Source organism: Malania oleifera, chromosome 5 (assembly GCF_029873635.1).
Source record: "Malania oleifera isolate guangnan ecotype guangnan chromosome 5, ASM2987363v1, whole genome shotgun sequence".
Taxonomy (NCBI): Eukaryota; Viridiplantae; Streptophyta; class Magnoliopsida; order Santalales; family Ximeniaceae; genus Malania; species Malania oleifera.
This window is the reverse complement of record NC_080421.1, coordinates 82,681,765-82,706,751: the sequence shown is the minus strand read 5'-3', so window position 1 is coordinate 82,706,751 and position 24,987 is coordinate 82,681,765.

Sequence of the window (24,987 nt, the reverse complement as noted above, 5' to 3'; positions counted from 1 at the left end):
TTGAATAAACCTATGTACCTTGGAGCTAGTCAAATAAATCATTTATACGGGGTAGAGGATACTTGTTCTTGAATGTCACCTTATTAATTTCCCTATAATCTATACACATCCTTATAGACCCATCTTTCTTATTCACAAATAATATTGGGGCTCCCCATGGAGATACACTAGGCCATATAAAACCCTTATCAAGAAAATCTTGCTACTAATTCTTTAAATATGCCAACTCTGCTGGCACCATTCGATAAGGTGCTTTAGAGATCGCCGTTATACCTGGAAGCAGATCAATAGGAAAATCTACCTCATGATCAGGTGGCAAGCCTGGCAGCTTGTTAGAATTGGTGTATTCCCAAGAGGTGGGTGAATTGGAATTTTAAACTTTTCTCCTAGGTTAAACTAGATGTCAGCTGTGTATTACAACCTAGGGTCTTTCAATCTAGTTCCAAATACATTGATGAATTTAATATGCGAAAATTTAAATCAAGCGCATCATTCACATAATAATATACACGTTAAATATAAAGTGCGACATTATACACAAACACACGATATGTTATTGGGGTTCGGCCAACTGTGCCTATGTCCCCGCCTCTAACTCGCAAGCCCGAGGATTCCACTAATAGCTCACTTGAGGGTGGAGCAACACCGATTACAATCAGGTCAATTAGCACAGGGTTGACCTCAACCTTAACCAGGTCAATTAGAGAGGCCGACCTCAAACTACATGCCTTAACAGGATGGCACACCTAGCTTTCCTAATCGGGTCTAAGCCAATCCGGGACTATTCCAAGGCTCGTCTCCCTCTTTAGGCCCGTCCCTGGAAATACAACAGATATGTATTACAATCAAATGGTACAGTGATTGTGCTTTCGTGTAAAGAAGATATGTACCCAAATACGCGCAATTACATACACCACAAATGATATAATATGTAAGCTAAGTGTCCAATATTTCAACTCTCAAAATATTTGCAATCAGTGTAATGAGTACGTGAGAGTGTCAACTAATATAATCTTTGTATCGCAATATGTATTCAATGTAATAGCTCACACAAAGATATCAAGTATCAAATATTCCAATCAACAGGATGTCTCAAGCATTTAAATATCAAATAATGTATATGCTTGGTTTGCAAAAGATGTGTAATCTTTGTATTCAACAAATAATATATGAGTGAATGAGTATTGCAACAAAGATCACTAACTCATAAACAAATATCTCTTCAAATATTTTTCAAGATAAAGGCACAATAGTTATTTGAAAATGTTTGACAAGTTTTTGCAATCCAAAAACAAATACAAACTTCTCAAGATATTTCAATGAATATGCAATGCTCAAAAGTTTTATATAAGTCTTCTTAGGAGAGACTTATTAACAAAGTCCCCTAAGAACACTTAGGTTTAGCTCCCGTAAAAAATCAATTCAATCTAATCAAAATGGGAGAGCAAACCTTTCCAATCAAGCACTCAATCAACTTACAGAGATTTTGAGCAATAAGAGAAGGTAAGTATGAGTGGTTAGGGCTTAGGAATGAGTATTATAGGATTTGGAAATTTCAGAGAATTTCTCCTAATCAAAGTAGCTAATCTCCTTCTTAATTTGCACAAATGATCTCATATATATAGACATGGGAAGAGATATGACCGTTAGGAACCTATTGGGTATTATTGGGAAAGTTTAATGACATTTCAAATATTTTAACCCTATTTAAAAGATGTTTAACTGTGGTAAAAATCAGGGCAACTCGAGAGGTCTGGTCGACCAGAAAGGTTTTGTTCGACCAGATCTCATATGGTTCGGTCGACCAAGAGGATTTTGAACTAAAGTCTCAGTCGACTGAAAGTGGGCGATTCCCATTTCTCTGAGGTTCGGTCAATCGGGCCATTTTGAACTGGCTGGTTCAGTTAACCAGACCGTTGGGATTTTTCTCGAGGACCCTCAATCAACCAAGTAGTTGGAGTACAATTTTTGCTCGGTCGACCATATTGACCAAATGGTCAATATGTTGACCTCAAAGTGTTTTGGTTGACCAGGGGGTTTTGAACTATATTGGTTTGGTCGACTAGGGCCTTGGTCAACTGTTGACCTAGGCTTGTTTTGGTCAACCAGGACAGAATGAACTACCTTGGCTGGATGACCGAAAGTGCACAAAGTGTGCATTTCGGTCCCGTTTCAATACACATTCACCCTATTTAAGTGCCTAATACATGCAAGTGCAAAGGTGTGTGTCCTAAGGTTACTTGGGGTCCAAAATAAAGGCACCGAAAATAAAGGGTAAACCCTAAGGTCATTCTAAGGTCATTTTGCATTGGTGTTGGTTTGAGCTTACGTATTATCATGCATGTGATGTGTGTGAGCTTATTACAAACTAAAGACCCTAATTAACTATTACAGACCAATTATGTAAATGAAATACATATTACAACATTGAATATAAATTGGTCTTCAGGATTTACTTGCTTTGTGCCCATCTTGATCTTAACAATCTTAGTTCCTACACAAAACCTCAAACACCCATTAGATACAATGAGTATTTGTCATAATCAAAACCGGGCGTGACCTATAAGGTCAACATAGCTCATCTGGAAAAACATTTGCAAACTGATTTACTACTGGCATACTAGTGAGTTTCAATTCTTTCCCTGAAATTTCCTTCACAAAGGCCATGAATCCCTGACAACTACTCAGGAGCAGTTTCCTCGCTTGACTAGCTGAAACTAACTGTGGTAGGGATTGCACACCTGACCCTATAAACCTGAATTCTTGTCTTCCCAGAGGTCTGAATATCACTTCTTTTGAACAACAATATATATTGGCAAAGTTAGCTGCTAGCCAATCTATGCTGAGTATTATATCAAACTCATCCATGTCTAGGACTATCAAATTAGCAGACAAATTTTTTCCTGGATATCTACTGGACAACCCCAGAGCACCCTACTACACCTCACTACTAACCCGGTCGGTGTAGTTACTAACAGTTCAGTGTCTAATAATTGTGTTTCTACCCCACACAATTTAATACACCCAATAGACATGAACGAGTGTTTGGCCCCTGAATCAAATAGTAAAATAACTTAAAATGAAAGCATACTAACCATACCTGTCACCACGTCACCGGCTGTCTCAGCATTACTAGGCGTCAAGGTATAAACTTTTACTAGAGCCGTATTCCTTTGCTGACCTCCACAAGATGCCTGATAGCCTCCCCGAGCAGGTTTAGGAATAGGAGCAGCTCCAATCTAAGCCTTACAATCTTTCATCATATGTCCTGGCTCCCCATATCGATACTACAAGTCGGAATAGCTGCGAATGACTGCATACCTTGAAACCCACGACTCCCTAACTCCTGTCTCTGATCCTTGTAGTAGCCACCTCTCTTCCACGAACCTCGACTAAACCCCTATTGGGAACTAGAAGGCGTGGATCTCTTTCTCTGTCTCTACTCCTCAGCCTCCAGTCGCTCTCTAGCTTTTGCCATAGTTTCCCTGTCTACCAGCTTGGCAAAATCTTGCAATTTCATTATCAAAACTTGCTTATATAATTCTCTTCTCAGACCTATTTCAAATTGTTTTACCTTCTTCGTCTTGTCTAGAATAATATATGAGGTGAAGCGAAATAACTTAATGAACCTCGCCGCATACTGCGGCATTGTCTGCTGTCCCTGCTTCAGATTCTGGAACTCCTCTATCCTGGCTTCCCTGGATGAGGTTGGGAAGTATCTATTAAAAAAAAACTCCTTAAATCGAATTCTTGTCATCTCTATAGGCACTGTCCTCTTCTGCTCTAGAAGATTCACTGCCGTCCACCATCTCTCAGCCTCTCCTATGAATTTATATGTAGCGAACAACACTTTCTACTCCTAAGTACACTATAGCACTCACACACTTTTTCAATCTCTTGCATCCAGTTTTCAGCGACTATAGTATTAGTTCCTCATGAGAAAGCTGGAGGATTCATCTTAATAAACTTCTCAATCGAACTACTATGGCCTCGAGATAGACCACCCTGCTCTTTGGAGTTCCTAACAATTTTAGCCATAACTTGTTGAGCCACGCTACACAATACTACATCTGAATCGCCACCCACAGCGCCCGAGGGCCCAGCAACCTCATTACCATTAGCATGGGCGCTACTACCTCCAGGGTCTATCCTGTAAAGACAACAAACTTAGCTTAGGACCCTACTACCATAACATATTATCTAACTAATATATTATATCCTTAACTAATTCATCATCCCTGATCTTAACTCAAGGTTCAATCCTGCAACCTAGATACCCAACCCGACAATAGTTTACCATGACTTTCTTGAAATCTTCACCCCAGGAAAGACACACAAACCATCACAGAAGTCCTGCATCTTGACTACAAAACTAGACCTCAAATTCCCTTATCATATACTCTGGTATTGTTACTGCTACATTATAAAGTAAAATTAGAATAGCGTTCCCAAGAGGGGGGGTGAATCGGATTAATTAAAAATTTTAATTTCTTTTTCAACTTCGTCTTTTTTTTAATGCAACAATAAGAATGTAAGTAAATCAATCAACTTATGATCACAACCAAATCACACCTCAAAGTACTAAAAATTTTAAAACACAATCCAATCAACCAAAAAATGAAAATCAATCAATCATTCAAGAATTTTATGCTTTTTAGTAGCAACCCTATATTTATTTGCAAACCCTGCTTTTGATGGAATTTTATTGCATTTCTCCTGATTAAGATTTCCACAAACTAACCAACGTACTTTCTTGTGGGTTTCCACAAACGATTAATTGAAACGTACTTCCTAAAATCAAGAGTCTTCTTTGAATTTTTGATTTTAAGCCCTACAACCTACACTCAACATACACAATAATATATAGTGCAAAAAATAAAAAGGGTAGGGAAGAGAAGAACACCGATATTTACGAGTTTCGGCTTATCCCCAGCCTACGTCCTCACCTTTGGTCAATTCCACCAAAGGATTCACCTAAGTATGCTCATTTCCAGGCGGAGCAAGCCCTTTACAATATTCCCTCTTTTTCAGGAAGAGAAAACTGTCCAAGCGATCAACCCCCGCTTGGTACAATGATCCAAATCAACTTTGACTGTCAATAATACAATGAGAATGCTACTAGAATCTGAGTACAATGAAACTCTCAAAACAGAGTAAAGTTGTACAAGTTAGAATGCAAAATATACTTCAGTCGAATAATAGTTAAGAAAGTATGAAGCTCAAGTATATAGATCACCAAAGGCTCATTAAGTTATTAAGAAAACTCAGTGTAAGAATCGTAGTTTGATGATTCAGCAATGATTTCAGAAGTTATCTCCCAAATAGGGTGTGAGCAATAGAGAGCTTTGAGAGAGATTGTAAGCTTGAATGCAAGAGTGCTGTGTGATTGCTTGATGATTAAATTCTTGGGATTAAAGGAGTATTTATAAGCATTTTAGGATTAGTTTCCTTGTTCCCCAAGTGACTTGGTGTGTCCTTCAAGTTTTTATAACATTCATATTTCAAAAACTAATATTTCTTGAGTCATATCTTTTATTTTCTCTTCTAACTTTTCAATATGAGATTCTTTCTCTTTTTCAATGGATTTAGAAAATTCAAGTTGTTTCATTAGTTTTTCATTTTTTTCTTTCAAGGTTATGTTTCTTTTGGAGACTTTGATAAACCTTTTATGTAAGGTAAATAATTCAAATTGTAGATCTTTATAGGAGGGCATGCTATCGTAAGATTCATCACAAGATTCGTTACTAGATTCTGTTGATGATGAGTATTAAGAATTTACCTCTTCATTATTTGTCATGAAGCACATACTCGCTATCTCTTGTCCACTTGACTTGTTCTCCATTTCGCTTGAGGTTGAATCATCCCATATAGCTTTCATGGCTTCCTTCTTCTTTTTATCCTTCTTAAGTAAAGGGTAGTTTGACTTGATGTGTCCAAGTTTCTTGCAATGATAACATGTAGGAGTGTCATTTTTACTTTTATTTTCTTTCCTACTTGTTTCCCCTTTTTCAGATTTCTTTTTACTAAACTTTCTAGGGAACCTTTTATTTCTCCTATAGAACTTGCCAAGTCTTTTAGTGATGAATGCTAATTCATCTTGGTCTAGGTCACTTGATTCACTTTCATCTTCACTTGAGCTTTACTAGCTTTTTTTAAGGCAATGGACTTCTTATGCTTAGGTTCAGGGTTTCTTTCTTTTAATGCCATTTCATAAGTGAGTAGTGAACCTAAAAGTTCATCTAGTGAGGTGGTCTTAAGGTTCCTACCTTCTGTTATTGCAGTGGCCTTTAGTTCCTATATGGAGGGAAGGCCTCTTAGCATTTTCCGAATCATTTCATAGGTAGTGTAGGTCTTTCCTAAGGCATTTAGAGAATTTATTATGTGAGTAAATCTAGTATACATACTAGTTATTGTTTCATCTGAATTCATTTTGAAAGCTTTATACTCACTGGTTAGCATGTCAATCCTATTGTCTCTAACATCTACCATTCCTTCATACGTTACCTCTAACTTGTCCCAAATTTCTTTGGTCCTTTTGCAGGCCATGACTCTATTGAATTCATTAGCGTTTAAAGAACAATACAAGGCATTTATGGCACTTGAATTTATTTGAAGCATTTTGTAGTCTCTATCGGTCATATCCTTTTTCTCTTCAGGAATTTGTTCCATCCACTATTTTGGTAGGAATTAGATCTCTATCCATGACAACTTCTCTAGCTTTCCAATCCATATGTTGAAGATAGATTTGCATTCGTTTTTTTTCCAAAAAGTATAGTTATATCCACAAAAGATTGGTGGTCAAGTTGAGGATTGGCCCTCTCCAAAGGGAGCTACTCCTATGTGTGTCATTCGATCTTTTTATAGCTTCTTGTTAAGAGTTGCTATAACTAGGCTTTGATACCAATTGAAATTAGAATAGCGTTCCCAAGAGAGGGGTGAATTGGATTAATTAAAAAAATTAATTTCTTTTTCAACTTCTTATTTGTTTTAATGCAACAACAAGAATGTAAGTAAATCAATCAACTTATGATCACAACCAAATCATGCCTCAAAGTATTCAAAATTTAAAAACACAATCATTTTAACCAAAAAATGAAAATCAATCAATCATTTAAGAATTTTATGATTTTTGGTAGTAGCCCTGTATTTATTTGCAAACTTGCTTTGGATGGAATTTTATTGCGTTTCTCTTGATTAAGATTTCCAAAAATTAACCAACGTACTCCCTTGTGGGTTTCTGCAAATGATTAATTGAAACGTACTTTCTAAAATCAAGAGTCTTCTTTGAATTTTGATTGTAAGCCCTGCAACCTGCACTCAACATACACAATAATATATAGTGCAGAAAATAAAAGGAGTAGGGATGAGAAGAACACTGATATTTACGAGGTTCAGCTTATCCCCAGCCTACGTCAAAGGATTCACCTAAGTATGCTCTTTTCTGGGCAGAACAAGCCTTTTACAATATTTCCTCTTTTTCAGGAAGAGATACCTCTCCAAGCGATCAACCCCAGCTAGGTACAACGATGCAAATCAGCTTTGAATCGTCAATAATACAACGAGAAGGCTACTAGAATCTGAGTACAATGAAACTCTCAAAATAGAGTAGAGTTGTACAAGTTAGAGGATAGAATATACTTCAATCAAATAATAATTGAGAAAGTATGAAGCTCAAGTCTAGAGATCACCAAAGGTTCGTTAAGTGATTGAGAAAACTCAGTGTAAGAACTGTAGTTTGATGATTCAACAGCGATTTCAAAAGTTATCTCAAAGATGGAGTGTGAGCAATAGAGAGCTTTGAGAGAGATTGTAAGCTTGAATGCAAGAGTGTTGTGTGATTACTTGATGATTAAATTCTTGGGATTAAAGGAGTATTTATAAGCATTTTAGGATTAGTTTCCTTGTTCCACAAGTGACTCGGAGTGTCCTCCAAGTTTGTATAATGTTCATATTTCAAAAACTAATTTTTAAAATTTCCCGTTAAGTTCAAAAAATTAAAATTTTGTGGAGTGAGTTGGCTAGATAGGCGACTGGGTAGTATATTTTCATAGGGTCAATCGGTTGGACAGACGACTAACACCCTACTGTCTGCGAGAAATTAATCCTGAATATTTGTTAGTCGGCTGGCTCGACATAGTTCAAAATGGGTCAATCGGCTGGACAGTGTTAGTCGGCTGAGTGATTTTAGTTCATTGTGTCAGTCAGCTGGGTAGTTATCTTAGCTGTTGATTGTCTATCAGTCAGCTGACCAGTCCTCTTTCTAGTTTTTCATTTTTAGTTTTCAAATTTAGTTTTGCTCTCTTGCTTTGATTTTTCATAAAACATTTTTTCGAGGATTTAAAATAGGTCTCTAAGTCTATGTATCCCCTAAAGAGCTTCATATTTCTAAATTATATTTGATTTGAAGTACTTACAAACAACTTTACTGAATATGAATTTTAAGTACTAAGTCTTCAAGTCTCTTGATGTTCATCTTGACTTCGAGTCCCTCTAGGTCTTTAAGCTTTTTCATTTGTCTTTCAATGCTTAAATAATTGGTAAAGCTTTCACTTGATTTGGCTTTTGATTTCTAGCTTGCTTCCATGACAAACATGAGAGTAGAGTTATGTAATCCTGAAATAAAGTCACTCAACAACACATGTTAAAAACATCTTCATTTGTTATCATCAAAACAAGATTGAAAAGCCTAGTTAGGCCAACATAGAGTCTACAGAACCTAGCATCCTAGGCTCTGATACCAAACTGTAACGACCTACTTCATTTACTACATAATCAACTATATTAAATACCATTAACTTAAAGCATAACAAAGTCAACCCGAACCTGTGGGTAGCAGGGACACACCTGTTGTCGCGACGTCCCGGGAGCGCGTGTGCCCCGGGCGGTGAAATTAAAATCATTTTTAATATTTTCAGGAAAAATGGGAATATCGGAGTCGCCACTAACCTATAGTGAGGTTAGAACACATGATTACTATCTCGTTAGGGGTAGAATCGGTCTACATTACCAGAGTTGGGGTCGAGAGTTCGGTTACACGAGGGGAAGGTACGAGCACCCCCTACGCGCCCATTCTTACAAACGGTACCTAATTAATTTGAAATTATCCCTAAGTTAACCTAATAAGTCTTTAAATTACTCCTTTTTATGAATTTATAAATACATATGAAAAATAAATAAATAAATAAATAAATAAATATATACATATATATATTCCCTCAGAGCTTAAGGTACGTGAAACCCGAAGGCTCATACTCCTGCATTAAAATCATAGGGATAAAAATTGAAAATAATTTATAAAAATACACTCCCAAAATTTGGAAATCTTATAGGGTTTTTTTAAGTATGAAAATACTAACTTGGGAGGTTTTTGAAATAACAAAAAATATATATATAATTAAAGAAAATAGTGAAAGTCAAGTCAAAAATATTTTTAGAATTTTCTCCTAATTTTTTATTTTTTTTATAATTTTTCTGTATTTTACCGAAATTTCGAATAGTTAATAAAGAATATGATATAATACTAATACTATATATTATAACACGTGAATATCATAACAGTCAAAATCTCCATGATAAAGCTCAAGTATTAACAATCCATCCCTAATAATATAGCCCAATAATTAAACCCAAGAAATCATATACCATATATAAACACGTAAAGAGAAAGAAATAAATTATGGAAACAATTCAAGTCATGAATCTAATAGGAAATATACACAAACTCTAGAGAAATCAAAATGCCACAAGAGGGAAACCCTAAAAATAAATATGGAAATAAATTTAATTTTATCAAAGAGTGTTCAATAATATGAAAATACTAGAAATTGATATGCAATGATGTGGACAGAAATCAACGTGCAATAATAAGGCCAATAGTAATAGGAAAATAACTCAAACCCTAAAACAATACTTAAACATAAAATTGTCACTCTTCTAAAAACATGAAAACTACCAAAATCCTAAACAAACTTAGACATAAAATATGAAATGATTTAAATAATAAGCAATCATAACCAAAATCGTGAACGAATTTAAATAACACAAATAAACTACAAGAAAAAAAATTAAACCGTATTAACATAGTAAACCTAACCTTTAAAAACATAAATACTAACATATAAAACAAAATGTAAAATAATACTAAAACAATACAAATCGTTAAATAATACAACATCAATTAAAAATACATGCTAAATAATACAAAACCACTTACCTACAACAATAATATAATAAAAATAACATGAATAACAATTAAATATATACCTGCGGATATAACAAACACAAATATAATGCTTAAAAATCTTACCTTGGAGCGGCAGCCGTGTGTGTATGCGTGTGTATAATGCCTAAAAATCTCACCTTTGGAGTGACAGCCGTGTGTGGGTGGTTGGATATGCTCTGTTCGTGGAGCTGGAGGCTGTGTGGGCTTTGGCTAGAGCAGAGGAGGACCTTAGGGTCTGTTGTGTTTGGTTCTTGGTTGCTGCAGAGAGGACCCGTTGGCATTGTTGCAGCAGAGATGTGCGTGGAGTCGTGGTCGTGAACTGCTATGCAGCAGAGCAGAGATGCTCGGCTGGTGTGGTGTGCGTATGGCGGCTATGACGGTTTGAGCTTCTGCTGCTGCTGCGCCAACGGCGTGGTCGGACGGAGGTATGGGGAGACTGGAGTTGCTGCTTCTGCTGCTGCTTGGTGCTGGACTGACGGAGCCGTGGTCGTAGGGCAACAGCGACGGCGTGGGTACAATGGCGGTGTTCGCGGCTTGCGGAGACGAGGGTCTTGGAGTTGCTGTGGAGTGGTGCTAGGTTGGCAGCAGTGGAGAGCCTGGAGCTGGTATTGACGTGCGTGAGGGCGTCAGGGAGGCTGTGGGGTTGCTGGGCGATGGCTGTAGTCGCTGGGCTCGGCGAAGTGAATGGGAGATAGGGATGGTTGCTGGGCGATGAAGATGGTGAGAAAACTGAGACTGAGGGTAGAGGAGTTCAGGGCTGGACTGGAACAGGGGATTTTTGTGGAGAAGAAGAAGAAGAAGATGGGAATTTTTTTTTCTTTTGGTCTGCGCCCCCGGCTGTGTGTGCGCCCCCCCTTGGACTCACCGGCTATTCCCTCTTTTATAACCTAAATCAAACCCTAAAATCCTTTTTTTCTTTTTCTTTTTTTTTTCTTTTTTTGTACTTTTATGGTAATAATAGATATGGTAACTAATAATAATAATATCTAAATAATAATAATAGTAATGTAATTGATGCAAGATTTGAAAATAATAAAAAAATAATAATAATAATAAAGTGATATTTGAAAATAATAATAATAATAATAATAATAATAAGGTAATAAAAAAATAATAGTAATAATAAAAATAAATAATAAAAATAAAAATAATAATAATAATAATAATAAGAATAAGAAAGTATCAACACTAATAATATATCAGATAATAGTATTAATAATAGTAATAGTAAAAATGGCATAATAATAATAATAATAATAATAATAATAATAATAATAATAATAATAATAATAATAGCAATAGTAATAACAAAATAAATAAATAAATAATAAAAATAATAATGATAACTAAATAATAATAATAATAATAATAATATACCAAAAATAATAATAGTAAAGTAATAATAATAATAATAATAATAATGAAAATAATAAGAGGGGACCCCTTGTTCTGTTTGGCTAGGGCAAAAATAGGGTGTCTACAGCTGCCCCTCTTTGTAGGCTTGGTTGCTTCAATATAACGGTAGGAACTCTCCTATGTTTTTTGGTAGCAACAAGCCTACAAAGATAAAAGACACCTATTTTAACCAAGCCATTCAACTCCCTATGGCTTTTCAAGTTAATCAAGAATTGTTTATTTCTGCCAACCAGGGATGATCACTTGAGTGTAAGATTAGGTGTAGAATCCTGAGTCTTTCAAAAATGGTTACTACATTGGAGAATGATCAATCGGGTGTAAGATCCCGATTATTCAGGTGTAGGGTTACTTCGCTGGAGATGATCAATCGGGTGTATGATCCCGATCTATAGTTTATAGAGGGTGACTCGCACTGGGTATAGGAACCCATGCTATAGTATGAGGACGATGTGCATCGAGTGTAGGAACCCGAGCGCCGAAAGATGTGCATCAAGTGTAAGATCTCAAGGGCTGCCCAGATGTAGGATTCTGAGAGTTTGATGGTTGCTTGAGTATGGGATCTCGAAGACTTCTCTGAGAGTCTGTTGAATGTTTGAGTGTAGGATCTCGGGGCTTCTCATATGTAGGATTCTGAGACTCTCCTGATTGCTTGAGTGTAGGATCTCGAGGACTTCTCAGATGTAGGATTCCGAGAGTCTCTTGATTGCTCGAGTGTAGGATCTCGAGGACTTCTCAGATGTAGGATTCTAAGAGTCTGTTGATTGTTCGAGTGTAGGACCTCGAGGGCTTCTCAGATGTAGGATTCTGAGAGTCTCCTGATTGCTCGAGTGTAGGATCTCGAGGACTTCTCAGATGTAGGATTCCGAGAGTCTCCTGATTGCTCGAGTGTAGGATCTCGAGGACTTCTCAGATGTAGGATTCTAAGAGTCTGTTGATTGCTCGAGTGTAGGATCTCGAGGACTTCTCAAATGTAGGATTCCGAGAGTCTCCTGATTGCTCGAGTGTAGGATCTCGAGGACTTCTCAAATGTAGGATTCCGAGAGTCTCCTGATTGCTCGAGTGTAGGATCTCGAGGACTTCTCAGATGTAGGATTCTAAGAGTCTGTTGATTGCTCGAGTGTAGGATCTCGAGGACTTCTCAGATTTAGGATTCCGAGAGTCTCCTCATTGCTCGAGTGTAGGATCTCTAGGACTTCTTAGATGTAGGATTCTAAGAGTCTGTTTATTGCTCGAGTGTAGGACCTCGAGGACTTCTCAAATGTAGGATTCCGAGAGTCTCCCGATTGCTCGAGTGTAGGATCTCGAGGACTTCTCAGATGTAGGATTCTGAGAGTATAATGATTGCTCAAGTGTAGGATCTCGAGGACTTCTCAGATCTAGGATTTTGAGTGTTTTTTGATTGCTCGAGTGTAGGATCTCGAGGACTTCTCAGATGTAGGATTCTAAAAGTTTTCTGATTGCTCGAGTGTAGGATCTCGAGGACTTCTCTGATGTAGGATTCTGAGAGTCTGTTAATTGCTCGAGTGTAGGATCTCAAGGACTTCTCAGGATTCTAAGAGTCTGATGACTATTTGATGGGAATTTTGGACCGATGGTTAATGATGACTCGGGTGTAGAATCCCGGTTCGCAAGATGAATTTTTGAATTGATGATGAATACTTGGGTATAGGATCCCGAGAGCCAGATAAAATTTTGAATTGATGATGAATGCTCAGGTATAGGATCCCGAGAGCCAGATGAATTTTGATTTGATGATGAATGCTTGGGTATAGGATCCCAAGAGTCATGCGACCTAATTTGGTCCTGAAGGCAGATGCCCCATATTCAAAATGAATGCTAAAATTTGGACTAGGGTCTATTGCCCCAGTTTGGAAGTAAAAGACTCGAATAAGACCTAGGCCAGTTGCCCCAGTCTTAGGGTAGATGGATCGATTGGTACCTGGGCCAGTTGCCCCAACCCTCACTTTTTTTTTTCTTTTTCTTTTATATGAAACATGGATTGCTTAGACAAGGATGACAAGACAGGTGTGAATGAATGATGCTATGTGGGAATGTATGCATGCAAGGTGTTTGATATGACACTAGAACATGGGGATATGCAGGCATGTTGCATGATATGACATGTAAGCACTTTTCTGTGTAATGCATGAAATACATGACGATGCATGAACTTTCTTTTTCCAATGTGCCTATAATCAACCGATCAATCTCTAATCTTGACTACGTTGCCCTTGACCTGGTTCCCTCAAAACTTGCCCCAACTGAATGGATTCATAACTGATCTTGGCCCACTTTTCTATTCATCCAATCTGATAAGAAGGTGCTTGAATAAGTCCCACTGAAACTCAAATCGAAACTTGCTCCAGATGAGTTTATCTGCCACTGATCTTGGCCTGGTTGTTAGATTCTTCTTGAATAAGCAGGTCTCTAAAGCCTGACATGACATTTGCCCCAGTTAAATTGACTGATTCTATGTGCATCGTATTTCCCCAACGAGGACCTCCTCTATAAGAAGCACACTAGTGGTTCCGAAACTCTTTGACTATCCATCCATTGAAATGAGGAATGATTATGCAATTATGACATCAACTTGTGAAATCAAAAGGTCAACCACCCAAAAAGATGTTTTACCATGTTCCAATATTATTACAAGAAAAATTCATACCAGTATTCAAAAGCTATATGATATTGATGTTTAATTTACCAAACTGAATGACTAATCTTTTCTTCGACTGTCCCAACTTTATTGATGGCCACCTCTCTTCTTTTGTTTCATTCTGCTATGAAACCATTAGAAATTTCACATATTTAAACGTTGCCTTTAGTTTAGTCAAGTTCAACTCATGTTTTGATCTCAAGATGGTCTTTAAGACTCGGGACGAAACGTAGGCTGAGGGATACAGGTTTTCAGAATAAAAGGGAAACTAAAGCTTAAAATACCACCCCAAATAATGTTTTACGTCGTCAGTTCGAGTTGAGACGTTTTGCAAGATGTTGACCGAACTTGTTATTTAAACAAGTTGCCTACGTACCTTTTCAGGATCTGGTCATTACGTAGTTCAGACTCGTCATTGAGTCTGACAAATCATTTGAGACAACAGTGTATACCAATCTGGTCAGGTCTTCATTCGGACCGTAATGTAGGCTGGGGGGGTTATAGGTTAAAGAAGAAAAAGGTTAAATAAGGCTCAAAATTGTCAATTTCATCAAGGGTAATTTGGTCGAAGATCACATATGTAATATGTCCTTATTTCTTTCTTTCCTTTTTTTTCTTCTTTCTCTTCCCTGCATATTCTTTTTTACTGCACTTTTGCTCTTCCTTTTGTGAAGGACTTTTTTAGCATTTTATTTGGACATCCTTTGGGACTGATTTCTTTTAAACTGCCCTAGTGTGGGGTGTGATCCTTTGACGGGTTAATCAATAAATGAATTTTTCAGGCTCAAAAGGACTTGCAAGAGATTTCTTCTTTGAATTTCTTTTGGGTAGCATAAAAACGGCCTGCCATCATTTCGATAGCCCATTGTTGTCTCATATGACTTGCCAAACGCTAGGAGACCCAACCTAGGTTAACTTTTTGGTGAACTGGCTTTAAAAAAAAAGACTAGTTTAACATTCAGGCTCAACTTGGTTAACAATTGATAAATCAATATTTGGTTCTTTTTAGGGATAACTGGTCGGCCAAAGATGGCCATCTATCATTTGATCAAAACATGAATAGTGAATTGACTTGAAATTCTTGGCACAGCACATATATTTTACTGAATTCCTTCGAGATTCTTTATTTCTTCACAACATCTGTCGTCATAGGGTGAGGAAAATTGTTTTATCTTCTTTTGATTCCACCTCCTATGTTTGGTTTTCAAAATTAACATCACTTTCTGGCTTATGAATATTGATATTATTATTTTCCTTATCTTTACATGAAACATCAGCAAATAAATTTTTGGTCAATTGAACTTAGGGCACAAGTGATATGAGAAAATGCATAATTCAATTTATTGATGAAAGGGAAAATGTCCGAGACAATAGTGTCGACAGACTGCCAGAAGATAGGGAATTAAAATGACATCATCACATGAAACAAACTAGATAATCAAAAACTTGCCCCTTGTGTACTTTTGCTCCCTTTGGGCTCTTTACGAGAACTCTAGGATCCATAACTTGACGTATTCTTTTGCCTGACCTCGGCTCCCAGTCCTTCGTACAACATATTAACCATTTCTTTCCCCGTGATTGGGTAGGGGATCACTCTGGATTCCTGGTTGCTTATCATCGAAGACCAACCAACCGGCATCCCTCAATGACTGTACCTTGTGTTTAAATGTCCAACAGCGGTCAACGCCGTGACCTGGAGAATTGGAGTGATACGCGCACTTAGCATCCGGGTCATACCATTGTGGTAGGGGGTGTCGTACGGCTACTCCAGGGATGGTTAAAATGAGCCTTCTTTCGAGCAATAGGGGGAACAATTCCGAATAGGACATGGGAATTGGTTCCACCCTATTAGGACCGTATCTGTGCGTCTGAACATTTTTCTATGTGAGCGTAGGCCCATAGGGAACAAACTGAGACCCTGTGCCTGTATGCGCTATCTGGTTAACAATATTTCTTCTAAACCCTTGGTTATGACCTCTTTGGTATTGTCGCCCTTGAATCATATGAGTTTCATCATCCTTCTTCCTATTTGTCCATTTCTTATCCGAACCGGTTTCTTCGCCACCACTTCTGGCTTTTCCGACTTTGATGGCTGTTTCGATTCTCTGTCCGGTAGAAACAATATCCATGAAGTCATGGGGGGGTGCTCCTAAGAGATGCCCAAAGTAGGGATCTTTCAATGTATTCACGAATAGGGAGATAGCCTCCCTATCTTCCACCGGAGGGCTCACTTGGATGGATATGTCCCTCCATCTATATGCATATTCTCTGAATGTTTCATTAGGTTTCATTTGCATGCTTTGCAGGGTCATACGATCAGGTGCCATTTCTATCACATGGCGATATTGAGCTATAAACGAATTTGCCAAATCTTTCCAAGTACGGATTCGAGCTCGATCCTGCTGAATGTACCATCTGATAGCCGCTCCAGTCAAGCTATCTTGAAAGCAATGCATCATCAACCTCTCGTTATCGGTATGTGCAGCCATTTTTTGGCAATACAGGCGCAAGTGAGTTCGAGGACAATGAGTTCCATCAAATTTTTCAAAATCTGGTATTTTGAATTTCGGTGGTAGGGTGACCTTTGGCATGAGGCACAGGTCATTGGGATCTACAGAGTCGAATGTATTGAATCCCTCAATAGCTTTTAGGCGCTCCTCTAGTACGTCATAATGACGTTCAGTTTCAGATCTGTTCATCCCCACATTGGAAGCTACTAATGGGGGAGTCCCTACCACGGGGAACCCCTGTGCTGGTACATTAGGAATGAATGTAGGTATACTTGGCATCGAACCCTCCATGACGCCAGGTGGCGGAGCCGACATTTGTCCATGAACTAGGGTAAACCCTAGAGGATAAGTAGGGTTCATATCTGTTTCGGAATCATTTTGTACAGCTTTTCCTTTGTTCATCAACAATTCCATAATTTTGCTCATTTTTTCAATCAATTCCTCTTGTCCTTGTTCTATGCCCAGGACCCTGTTTTCTAGCTGTTCGCTTATTTCTTTTGCCTTTCTTCGGGTATTGTACTGATGTGTAGTGGTCTCAATTATTACTTTTTGCTACTCAAACGACTTCTTTCCTTGAGAGAGCTGCGGACCAAAACTTCCTTTTTTAGAACTGAATGCATGATTATGTAAGGCATGAATGTGTGAGTATTTAATGCATAACCATGGGATGCAATAAATGTTTGTGCATGGATGTAACTAGTGCAATTACTCATACAAATAGAGATATGAACATGCATGTGACCTATCGTGCATGATTATGTGTGAAATTATGCATGAATGCATGGATGTAATGAATGTTTGTGCATGGATGTAACTAGTGCAATTACACATACAAATAGAGATATGACTACGCATGTGACCTATCGTGCATGATTATATGTGAAATTATGCATAAATGCGTGGATGCAATGAATGTTTGTGCATGGATGTAACTAGTGCAATTACACATACAGATAGAGATATGACCATGCATGTGACCTATCATGCATGATTATGTGTGAAATTATACATGAATGCATGGATGCAATGTAACCTAACTAACTACTTTGTCAGCATTCTAGGAAAGGTCCCACTAATGAGAGATTTCAAGATTAAGACAATCATTGATGGGCCACAATTTCAATTCAATTCTTCACTCAATCATTCTTTTCTTTGATGACGGTCCATGTACCTCAGATTCTATGAAGGGTCAAATTATGATCTGAGGTTGGGGTTAACCCAGGTTAGTCAACCCACTGGATTTGTTCAATACGGGCTTGTGGACTTTAGTGTGCACTTGGGCCTCAAGTATATTAAAATATGGGCTTCAATACATTTCATGATGGAAGCAGGCCCTAGTTTTAAAAGGACTTGGGCTTGGATTTGCTTAGAAAAATGTTGGCCCATATTTTTAGACAATAGGGCCGAAGCCCACTTTTGAAATCTGGGTTTTACCCTTTTTGAAAATCAGGCCTGGGCTGAATCTTTGCTTAGGAGGAGGTCGGGCATATGTTTTTTTTTTTTTAAAAAAAAGAAATTGGGCTCGAGTTATTTGAAAAGGGTTGGGCCAACCCATATTTTAAAATGCTTAGGCCAAATGCTTTATTTTTGAAAGGATGGGCCTTGGTCTCATTATTGGGCTTTTTCATAACACTAGCAAAGTAGTATGCATGTCTAAATTGATGTCAAATACATGATATAATACAAAGTATCTCACAACATATATACAACATACTATACATGGAGAAGGATGTGGATCCTGTCCCGACCCAGGGTAGGTATGTATATACAAGGTTTTTTATGGCTCTATCCTAGTTAATGGAAAACTATGGATAAGTACGTGTGGGTAGGCTCTAGTCCCTATTGACAAAAAGGTCCCCAATTTGAAATTTCATCCTCCCCCATAGGGGTCCGGACAAAACTCGCATTGAGCGGGGTGGTTCGCGGGTCCCATCAAGCTTAAGCTACGAAGTGACAAACGCTATTACACCCCTATCTAATCTTAGCAAGTAAAGCTCGGGTATAGAGCGTGAGAGTGTGTGAATTTAAATTTAACCTAATCCTGCTATCCCCACATTTATTCACATGTTATAAACAATATGAAAACAAGATATCTACAATTAATATATTTATTCAAGAGATAAGGAAACACAATATATGCAATTAATATGTTTATTCAAAAAAATTTGGAAACAAAATATTGTCAGTTAATATGCTTACTTAAAAAGAATATGGAAACAAAATATTTACGATTAGTATACAAAATATCTATAATTAATATGCTTATTCAAAATATCTACAATTAATATGATTATTCAGAATATTTGGAAACAAAATATCTACAATTAATATTTAAAAAAAAATTAGGAAACAAAATATTTTTAATTAGTTAAGGTTATTTACAAATTATGGAAGTAAAATATTTACAATTAATCAAAGTTATTTACAAATTACAATATTTACAAAATAAGGAGTAATTAAAAGATTTATTAAATTTAAACTTGGGATAACTTCCAATTAATTAATGGCTCGACTCTCTAAGTTTCCCAGTGGAGTCGCCAAGCTGTCGCGACGTCCCAGGAGTGCGTGTGCCCCGGGCGGCGAAATTAAAATCATTTTAAATATTTTTAGGAAAAATGGGAATATCGAAGTCGCCACTAACCTATAGTGCGGTTAGAACACATGATTACTACCCCGTTAGGGGTAGAATCGGTCTACATTACCAGAGTTGGGGTCGGGAGTTCGGTTACGCGAGGGGAAGGTACGAGCACCCCCTACGCGCCCATTCTTACGAACGGTACCTAATTAATTTGAAATTATCCCTAAGTTAACCTAATAAGTCTTTAAATTACTCCTTTTTATGAATTTATAAATACATATGAAAAATAAATAAATAAATAAATAAATATATATATATATATACACATATATATATATATATATATATATATATATTCCCTCAGAGCTTAAGGTACATGAAACCCGAAGGCTCATACCCCCGCATTAAAATCATAGGGATAAAAATCGAAAATAATTTACAAAAATACACTCCCAAAATTTGGAAATCTTATAGGGTTTTTTTAAGTATGAAAATACTAACTTGGGAGGTTTTTGAAATAACAAAATATATATATATATATATATATAATTAAAGAAAATAGTGAAAGTCAAGTCAAAAATATTTTTAGAATTTTCTCCTAATTTTTTATTTTTTTATAATTTTTCTGTATTTTACCGAAATTTCGAATAGTTAATAAAGAATATGATATAATACTAATACTATATATTATAACACGTGAATATCATAACAGTCAAAATCTCCATGATAAAGCTCAAGTATTAACAATCCATCCCTAATAATATAGCCCAATAATTAAACCCAAGAAATCATATACCATATATAAACACGTAAAGAGAAAGAAATAAATTATGGAAACAATTCAAGTCATGAATCTAATAGGAAATATACACAAACTCTAGAGAAATCAAAATGCCACAAGAGGGAAACCCTAAAAATAAATATGGAAATAAATTTAATTTTATCAAAGAGTGTTCAATAATATGAAAATACTAGAAATTGATATGCAATGATGTGGACAGAAATCAACGTGCAATAATAAGGCCAATAGTAATAGGAAAATAACTCAAACCCTAAAACAATACTTAAACATAAAATTATCACTCTTCTAAAAACATGAAAACTACCAAAATCCTAAACAAACTTAGACATAAAATATGAAATGATTTAAATAATAAGCAATCATAACCAAAATCGTGAACGAATTTAAATAACACAAATAAACTACAAGAAAAAAAATTAAACCGTATTAACATAGTAAACCTAACCTTTAAAAACATAAATACTAACATATAAAACAAAATGTAAAATAATACTAAAACAATACAAATCGTTAAATAATACAACATCAATTAAAAATACATGCTAAATAATACAAAACCACTTACCTACAACAATAATATAATAAAAATAACATGAATAACAATTAAATATATACCTGTGGATATAACAAACACAAATATAATGCTTAAAAATCTTACCTTGGAGCGGCAGCCGTGTGTGTATGCTTGTGTATAATGCCTAAAAATCTCACCTTTGGAGTGACAGCCGTGTGTGGGTGGTTGGATATGCTCTGTTCGTGGAGCTGGAGGCTGTGTGGGCTTTGGCTGGAGCAGAGGACGACCTTAGGGTCTGTTGTGTTTGGTTCTCGGCTGCTGCAGAGAGGACCTGTTGGCGTTGTTGCAGCAGAGCTGTGCGTGGAGTCGTGGTCGTGAACTGCTATGCAGCAGAGCAGAGATGCTCGGCTGGTGTGGTGTGCGTATGGCGGCTGTGACGGTTAGAGCTTCTGCTGCTGCTGCGCCAACAGCGTGGTCGGACGGAGGTATGGGGAGACTGGAGTTGCTGCTTCTGCTGCTACTTGGTGCTGGACTGACGAAGCCGTGGCCGTAGGGCAACAGCGACGGCGTGGGTACAATGGCGGCGCTCGCGGCTTGTGGAGACGAGGGTCGTGGAGTTGCTGTGGAGTGGTGCTAGGCTGGCAGCAGTGGAGAGCCTGGAGCTGGTATTGACGTGCGTGAGGGCGTCAGGGAGGCTGTGGGGTTGCTGGGTGGTGGCTGTAGTCGCTGGGCTCGGCGAAGTGAATGGGAGATAGGGATGGTTGCTGGGCGAAGAAGATGGTGAGAAAACTGAGACTGAGGGTAGAGGAGTTCAGGGCTGGACTGGAACAGGGGATTTTTGTGGAGAAGAAGAAGAAGAAGAAGATGGGAATTTTTTTTTCTTTTGGTCTGCGCCCCCGGCTGTGTGTGCGCCCCACCCTTGGACTCACTGGCTGTTCCCTCTTTTATAACCTAAATCAAACCCTAAAATCCTTTTTTTTTTTTTTTCTTTTTTTGTACTTTTATGGTAATAATAGATATGGTAACTAATAATAATATCTAAATAATAATAATAATAGTAATGTAATTAATGCAAGATTTGAAAATAATAATAAAAATAATAATAATAATAATAATAATAATAATAATAATAAAGTGATATTTGAAAATAATAATAATAATAATAATAATAATAATAAGGTAATAAAAAAATAATAGTAATAATAAAAATAAAGAATAAAAAAAAATAATAATAATAATAATAATAAGAATAAGAAAGTATCAACACTAATAATATATCAGATAATAGTATTAATAATAGTAATAGTAAAAATAGCATAATAATAATAATAATAATAATAATAATAGCAATAGTAATAACAAAATAAATAAATAAATAATAATAATAATAATAATAATAATAAAGATACTAAAAATAATAATGATAACTAAATAATAATAATAATAATAATAATAATATACCAAAAATAATATTAGTAAAGTAATAATAATAATAATAATAATGAAAATAATAAGAGGGGACCCCTTATTCTGTTTGGCTAGGGCAAAAATAGGGTGTCTACAGCTGTCATACACAGCAGAAACCTAAGCAACAATAAATATAAATTTCATTCACCCAACCATAGAATATAATATGCCAGAGTTACTTACATCCATCATATACTATATATATATACAATCCTCAAAAACACCAAAAGATAAAAATTAGGATCTTACATCAAAAACCTACAGACCCTAGTCAAAAGATTCACCCTCCTAGTGGGGTAGCACAACTGCCTCAACGGCGCGAGGCTCGGTCCACCTATTATTTGAGGTTCCCTAAAATGGTTTAAGATAGGGTGAGACACCTCTTAGTAAGGGAAATAAACTAAATACAGTTGTGTGGCAACATGAATATTTGCATGCTATAATAAATATATAGTACATGTTACATGCCTAAAAACACTGATAATATCATAACTGAATAAATATACCATTTCATAATTATACCAAATCATATTGTATTTCACTATTCATAAAATCATATGATATAACTAGTAATTCTGAAATTTACCTAGGATGAATAGCTAGCTGGAGTCATGTATTACACCTCATGTCGGGTTGTGCAGCCTGAAGGCCAGACTCGACAATGGCTAGCCGACCACTGCCGAGTAAAAAATGTTTGTAAGTACGATGGGCCAGCCACACCCCGGTCCGGACTACTAGGTGGACCTCTACAACTCTACACTGAAAACCACATTGACTATCCATTTCCCACCCCCTCTACTGGCAAGGGCGGTTAGCATAAGTTTGAACTGAACTGAACTGTATAACTACGATACCGTACTCCTGATAACTAATTTGAACCATCATCCGGGTTCTGATAACATATAGTACATAATAATATATTGTTTTAATAGAAATAGATTGATAGCATTTTCTGAATTCTGTCATAACATAAATAATCACGGCCTTGCGTAGGATAACATATATAACTGTGGCCTTGCGCTGAATAATATACATAACTGTGGCCTTGCGCCAACTATCAATCACTGCCCTTGTGCTGAACATGTCATAAATACTAAGCCGAGCATATGTATTGTTTATCATATATTCTGAAACCATATTTTCCTGTTATATCATGTTATTCCTAAAAATAATTGTAAACATATTTTTTCCTATAAATCTAACTTAACATAATATAATATACGTAAAATAATATTCATGCCACTCATACTGAATATAATCATGAATTCTGTTATGAAATCACATTTCCTGACATTTCATACTAAAAATACATATTCCTGTGTATCAGTAGTATTTTCTTAAATATACTCATACATAATGCATGCTTTCTAAAAATTAATTTGCTATTAAATAATAACAATTTTCACAGAAAATTACTGCTTTAATTTACTCCCTTACCTGACTACTGGAAAGCCCCTAAAACCACTAGTCCTACACCCTCAGGGTTCCCCATTCAACACCCTAAAAACAACATTGTCCCAAACAGAACTTCAATATTTCCTTAAATACTATCTTTTCTACAACTGTAGGAAAACCAAATACTAAATAAAAAGCCTTACCCTGAACTTAGGATGGAGTCTAAGTTAGCCTCACCAATGATCTACTCTAGTAGACTTGAAAAGAACTTCCCCAAGAGTAGCATAGCGGCTTCAGATCGTCGATCTAGCGCAGAGCGGACCAAAAATATTAGAGAGAAGGGAAGAAAACCAAAGAGGAGAGAGAGAGAGAGAGAAAGAGAGAGAGAGAAGTTGTTCGTTTTCTTTCTTTTCCTTTCTGTTCCCCCTCCCCTCTCTTTCGGTCAGTCACTTATACAACACTACACTCGTCGATGAGGTCACGAAGGGAGTTCATCGACGAATGCTTATTCCTCATCAACGAAATTTAGAATTAAAAATAGTCTCTCAGTAACTACTTGCCGACGAGACGCGCGTCCCCGTCGACAATCCCACCATGCGTGTTCATTGACGAACGTGCTACGTGCGTCGACAAGACCCCTATTGAATTCCAAATTCAATTAACCTTTCTTTCTCCTTCTCTTATTATTTAATTAATATAATTCATCTGGTCTCTAAATTTACTATCTGCATTGACAACATCCTTTAAAGGAAAAAAGGCTACTTATTTTATTACTAACCCTCACTTGTGGCGGAGGAATACTATGGTTACATAAGCAGTTCCGGGAGATTACAAACATACTCATAAAAGACAATTCTCCCAAAACCAAAAACACTACCTATCTTATATTCTAAATTACAATTATACATTCGTCACTCTGTATTGAATAAAATAAAACTATCATTATTTGAATATACAAATCACTACTTTACCCCACTAAATAGGTGTGGGTATTTCTGTCTAATTTCTTCCTCAAACTCTCATGAAGCTTCTTCCATTGCACGATTTCTCCACGAGACCTTCACTAGCTAAATTTTCTTACTACGCAATTCTTGTTCCTTCCTGTCTAAGATCTGTACTAGAGTTTCCTCATAAGTTAGAACATCACTGAATTCTGATTCTGCATAACTGATGACATGGGAAGGATCTGAGACGTATTTCCTTAGCATAGAAATGTGAAATACGTCATGTATTCTGAACAAAGCTGGTGGTAAAGCTAGCCGATAGGCAACTGATGCAACCTTCTCAAGTATCTCAAATGAGCCAATAAACCTAGGCTCAACTTACCCTTCCTCCCAAACCTCATGACTCCCTTCAATGGTGCTATTTTCAAAAATACATGGTAACCCAGTTTAAATTCCAATTCCCGACAATGAGTATCTGCGTAC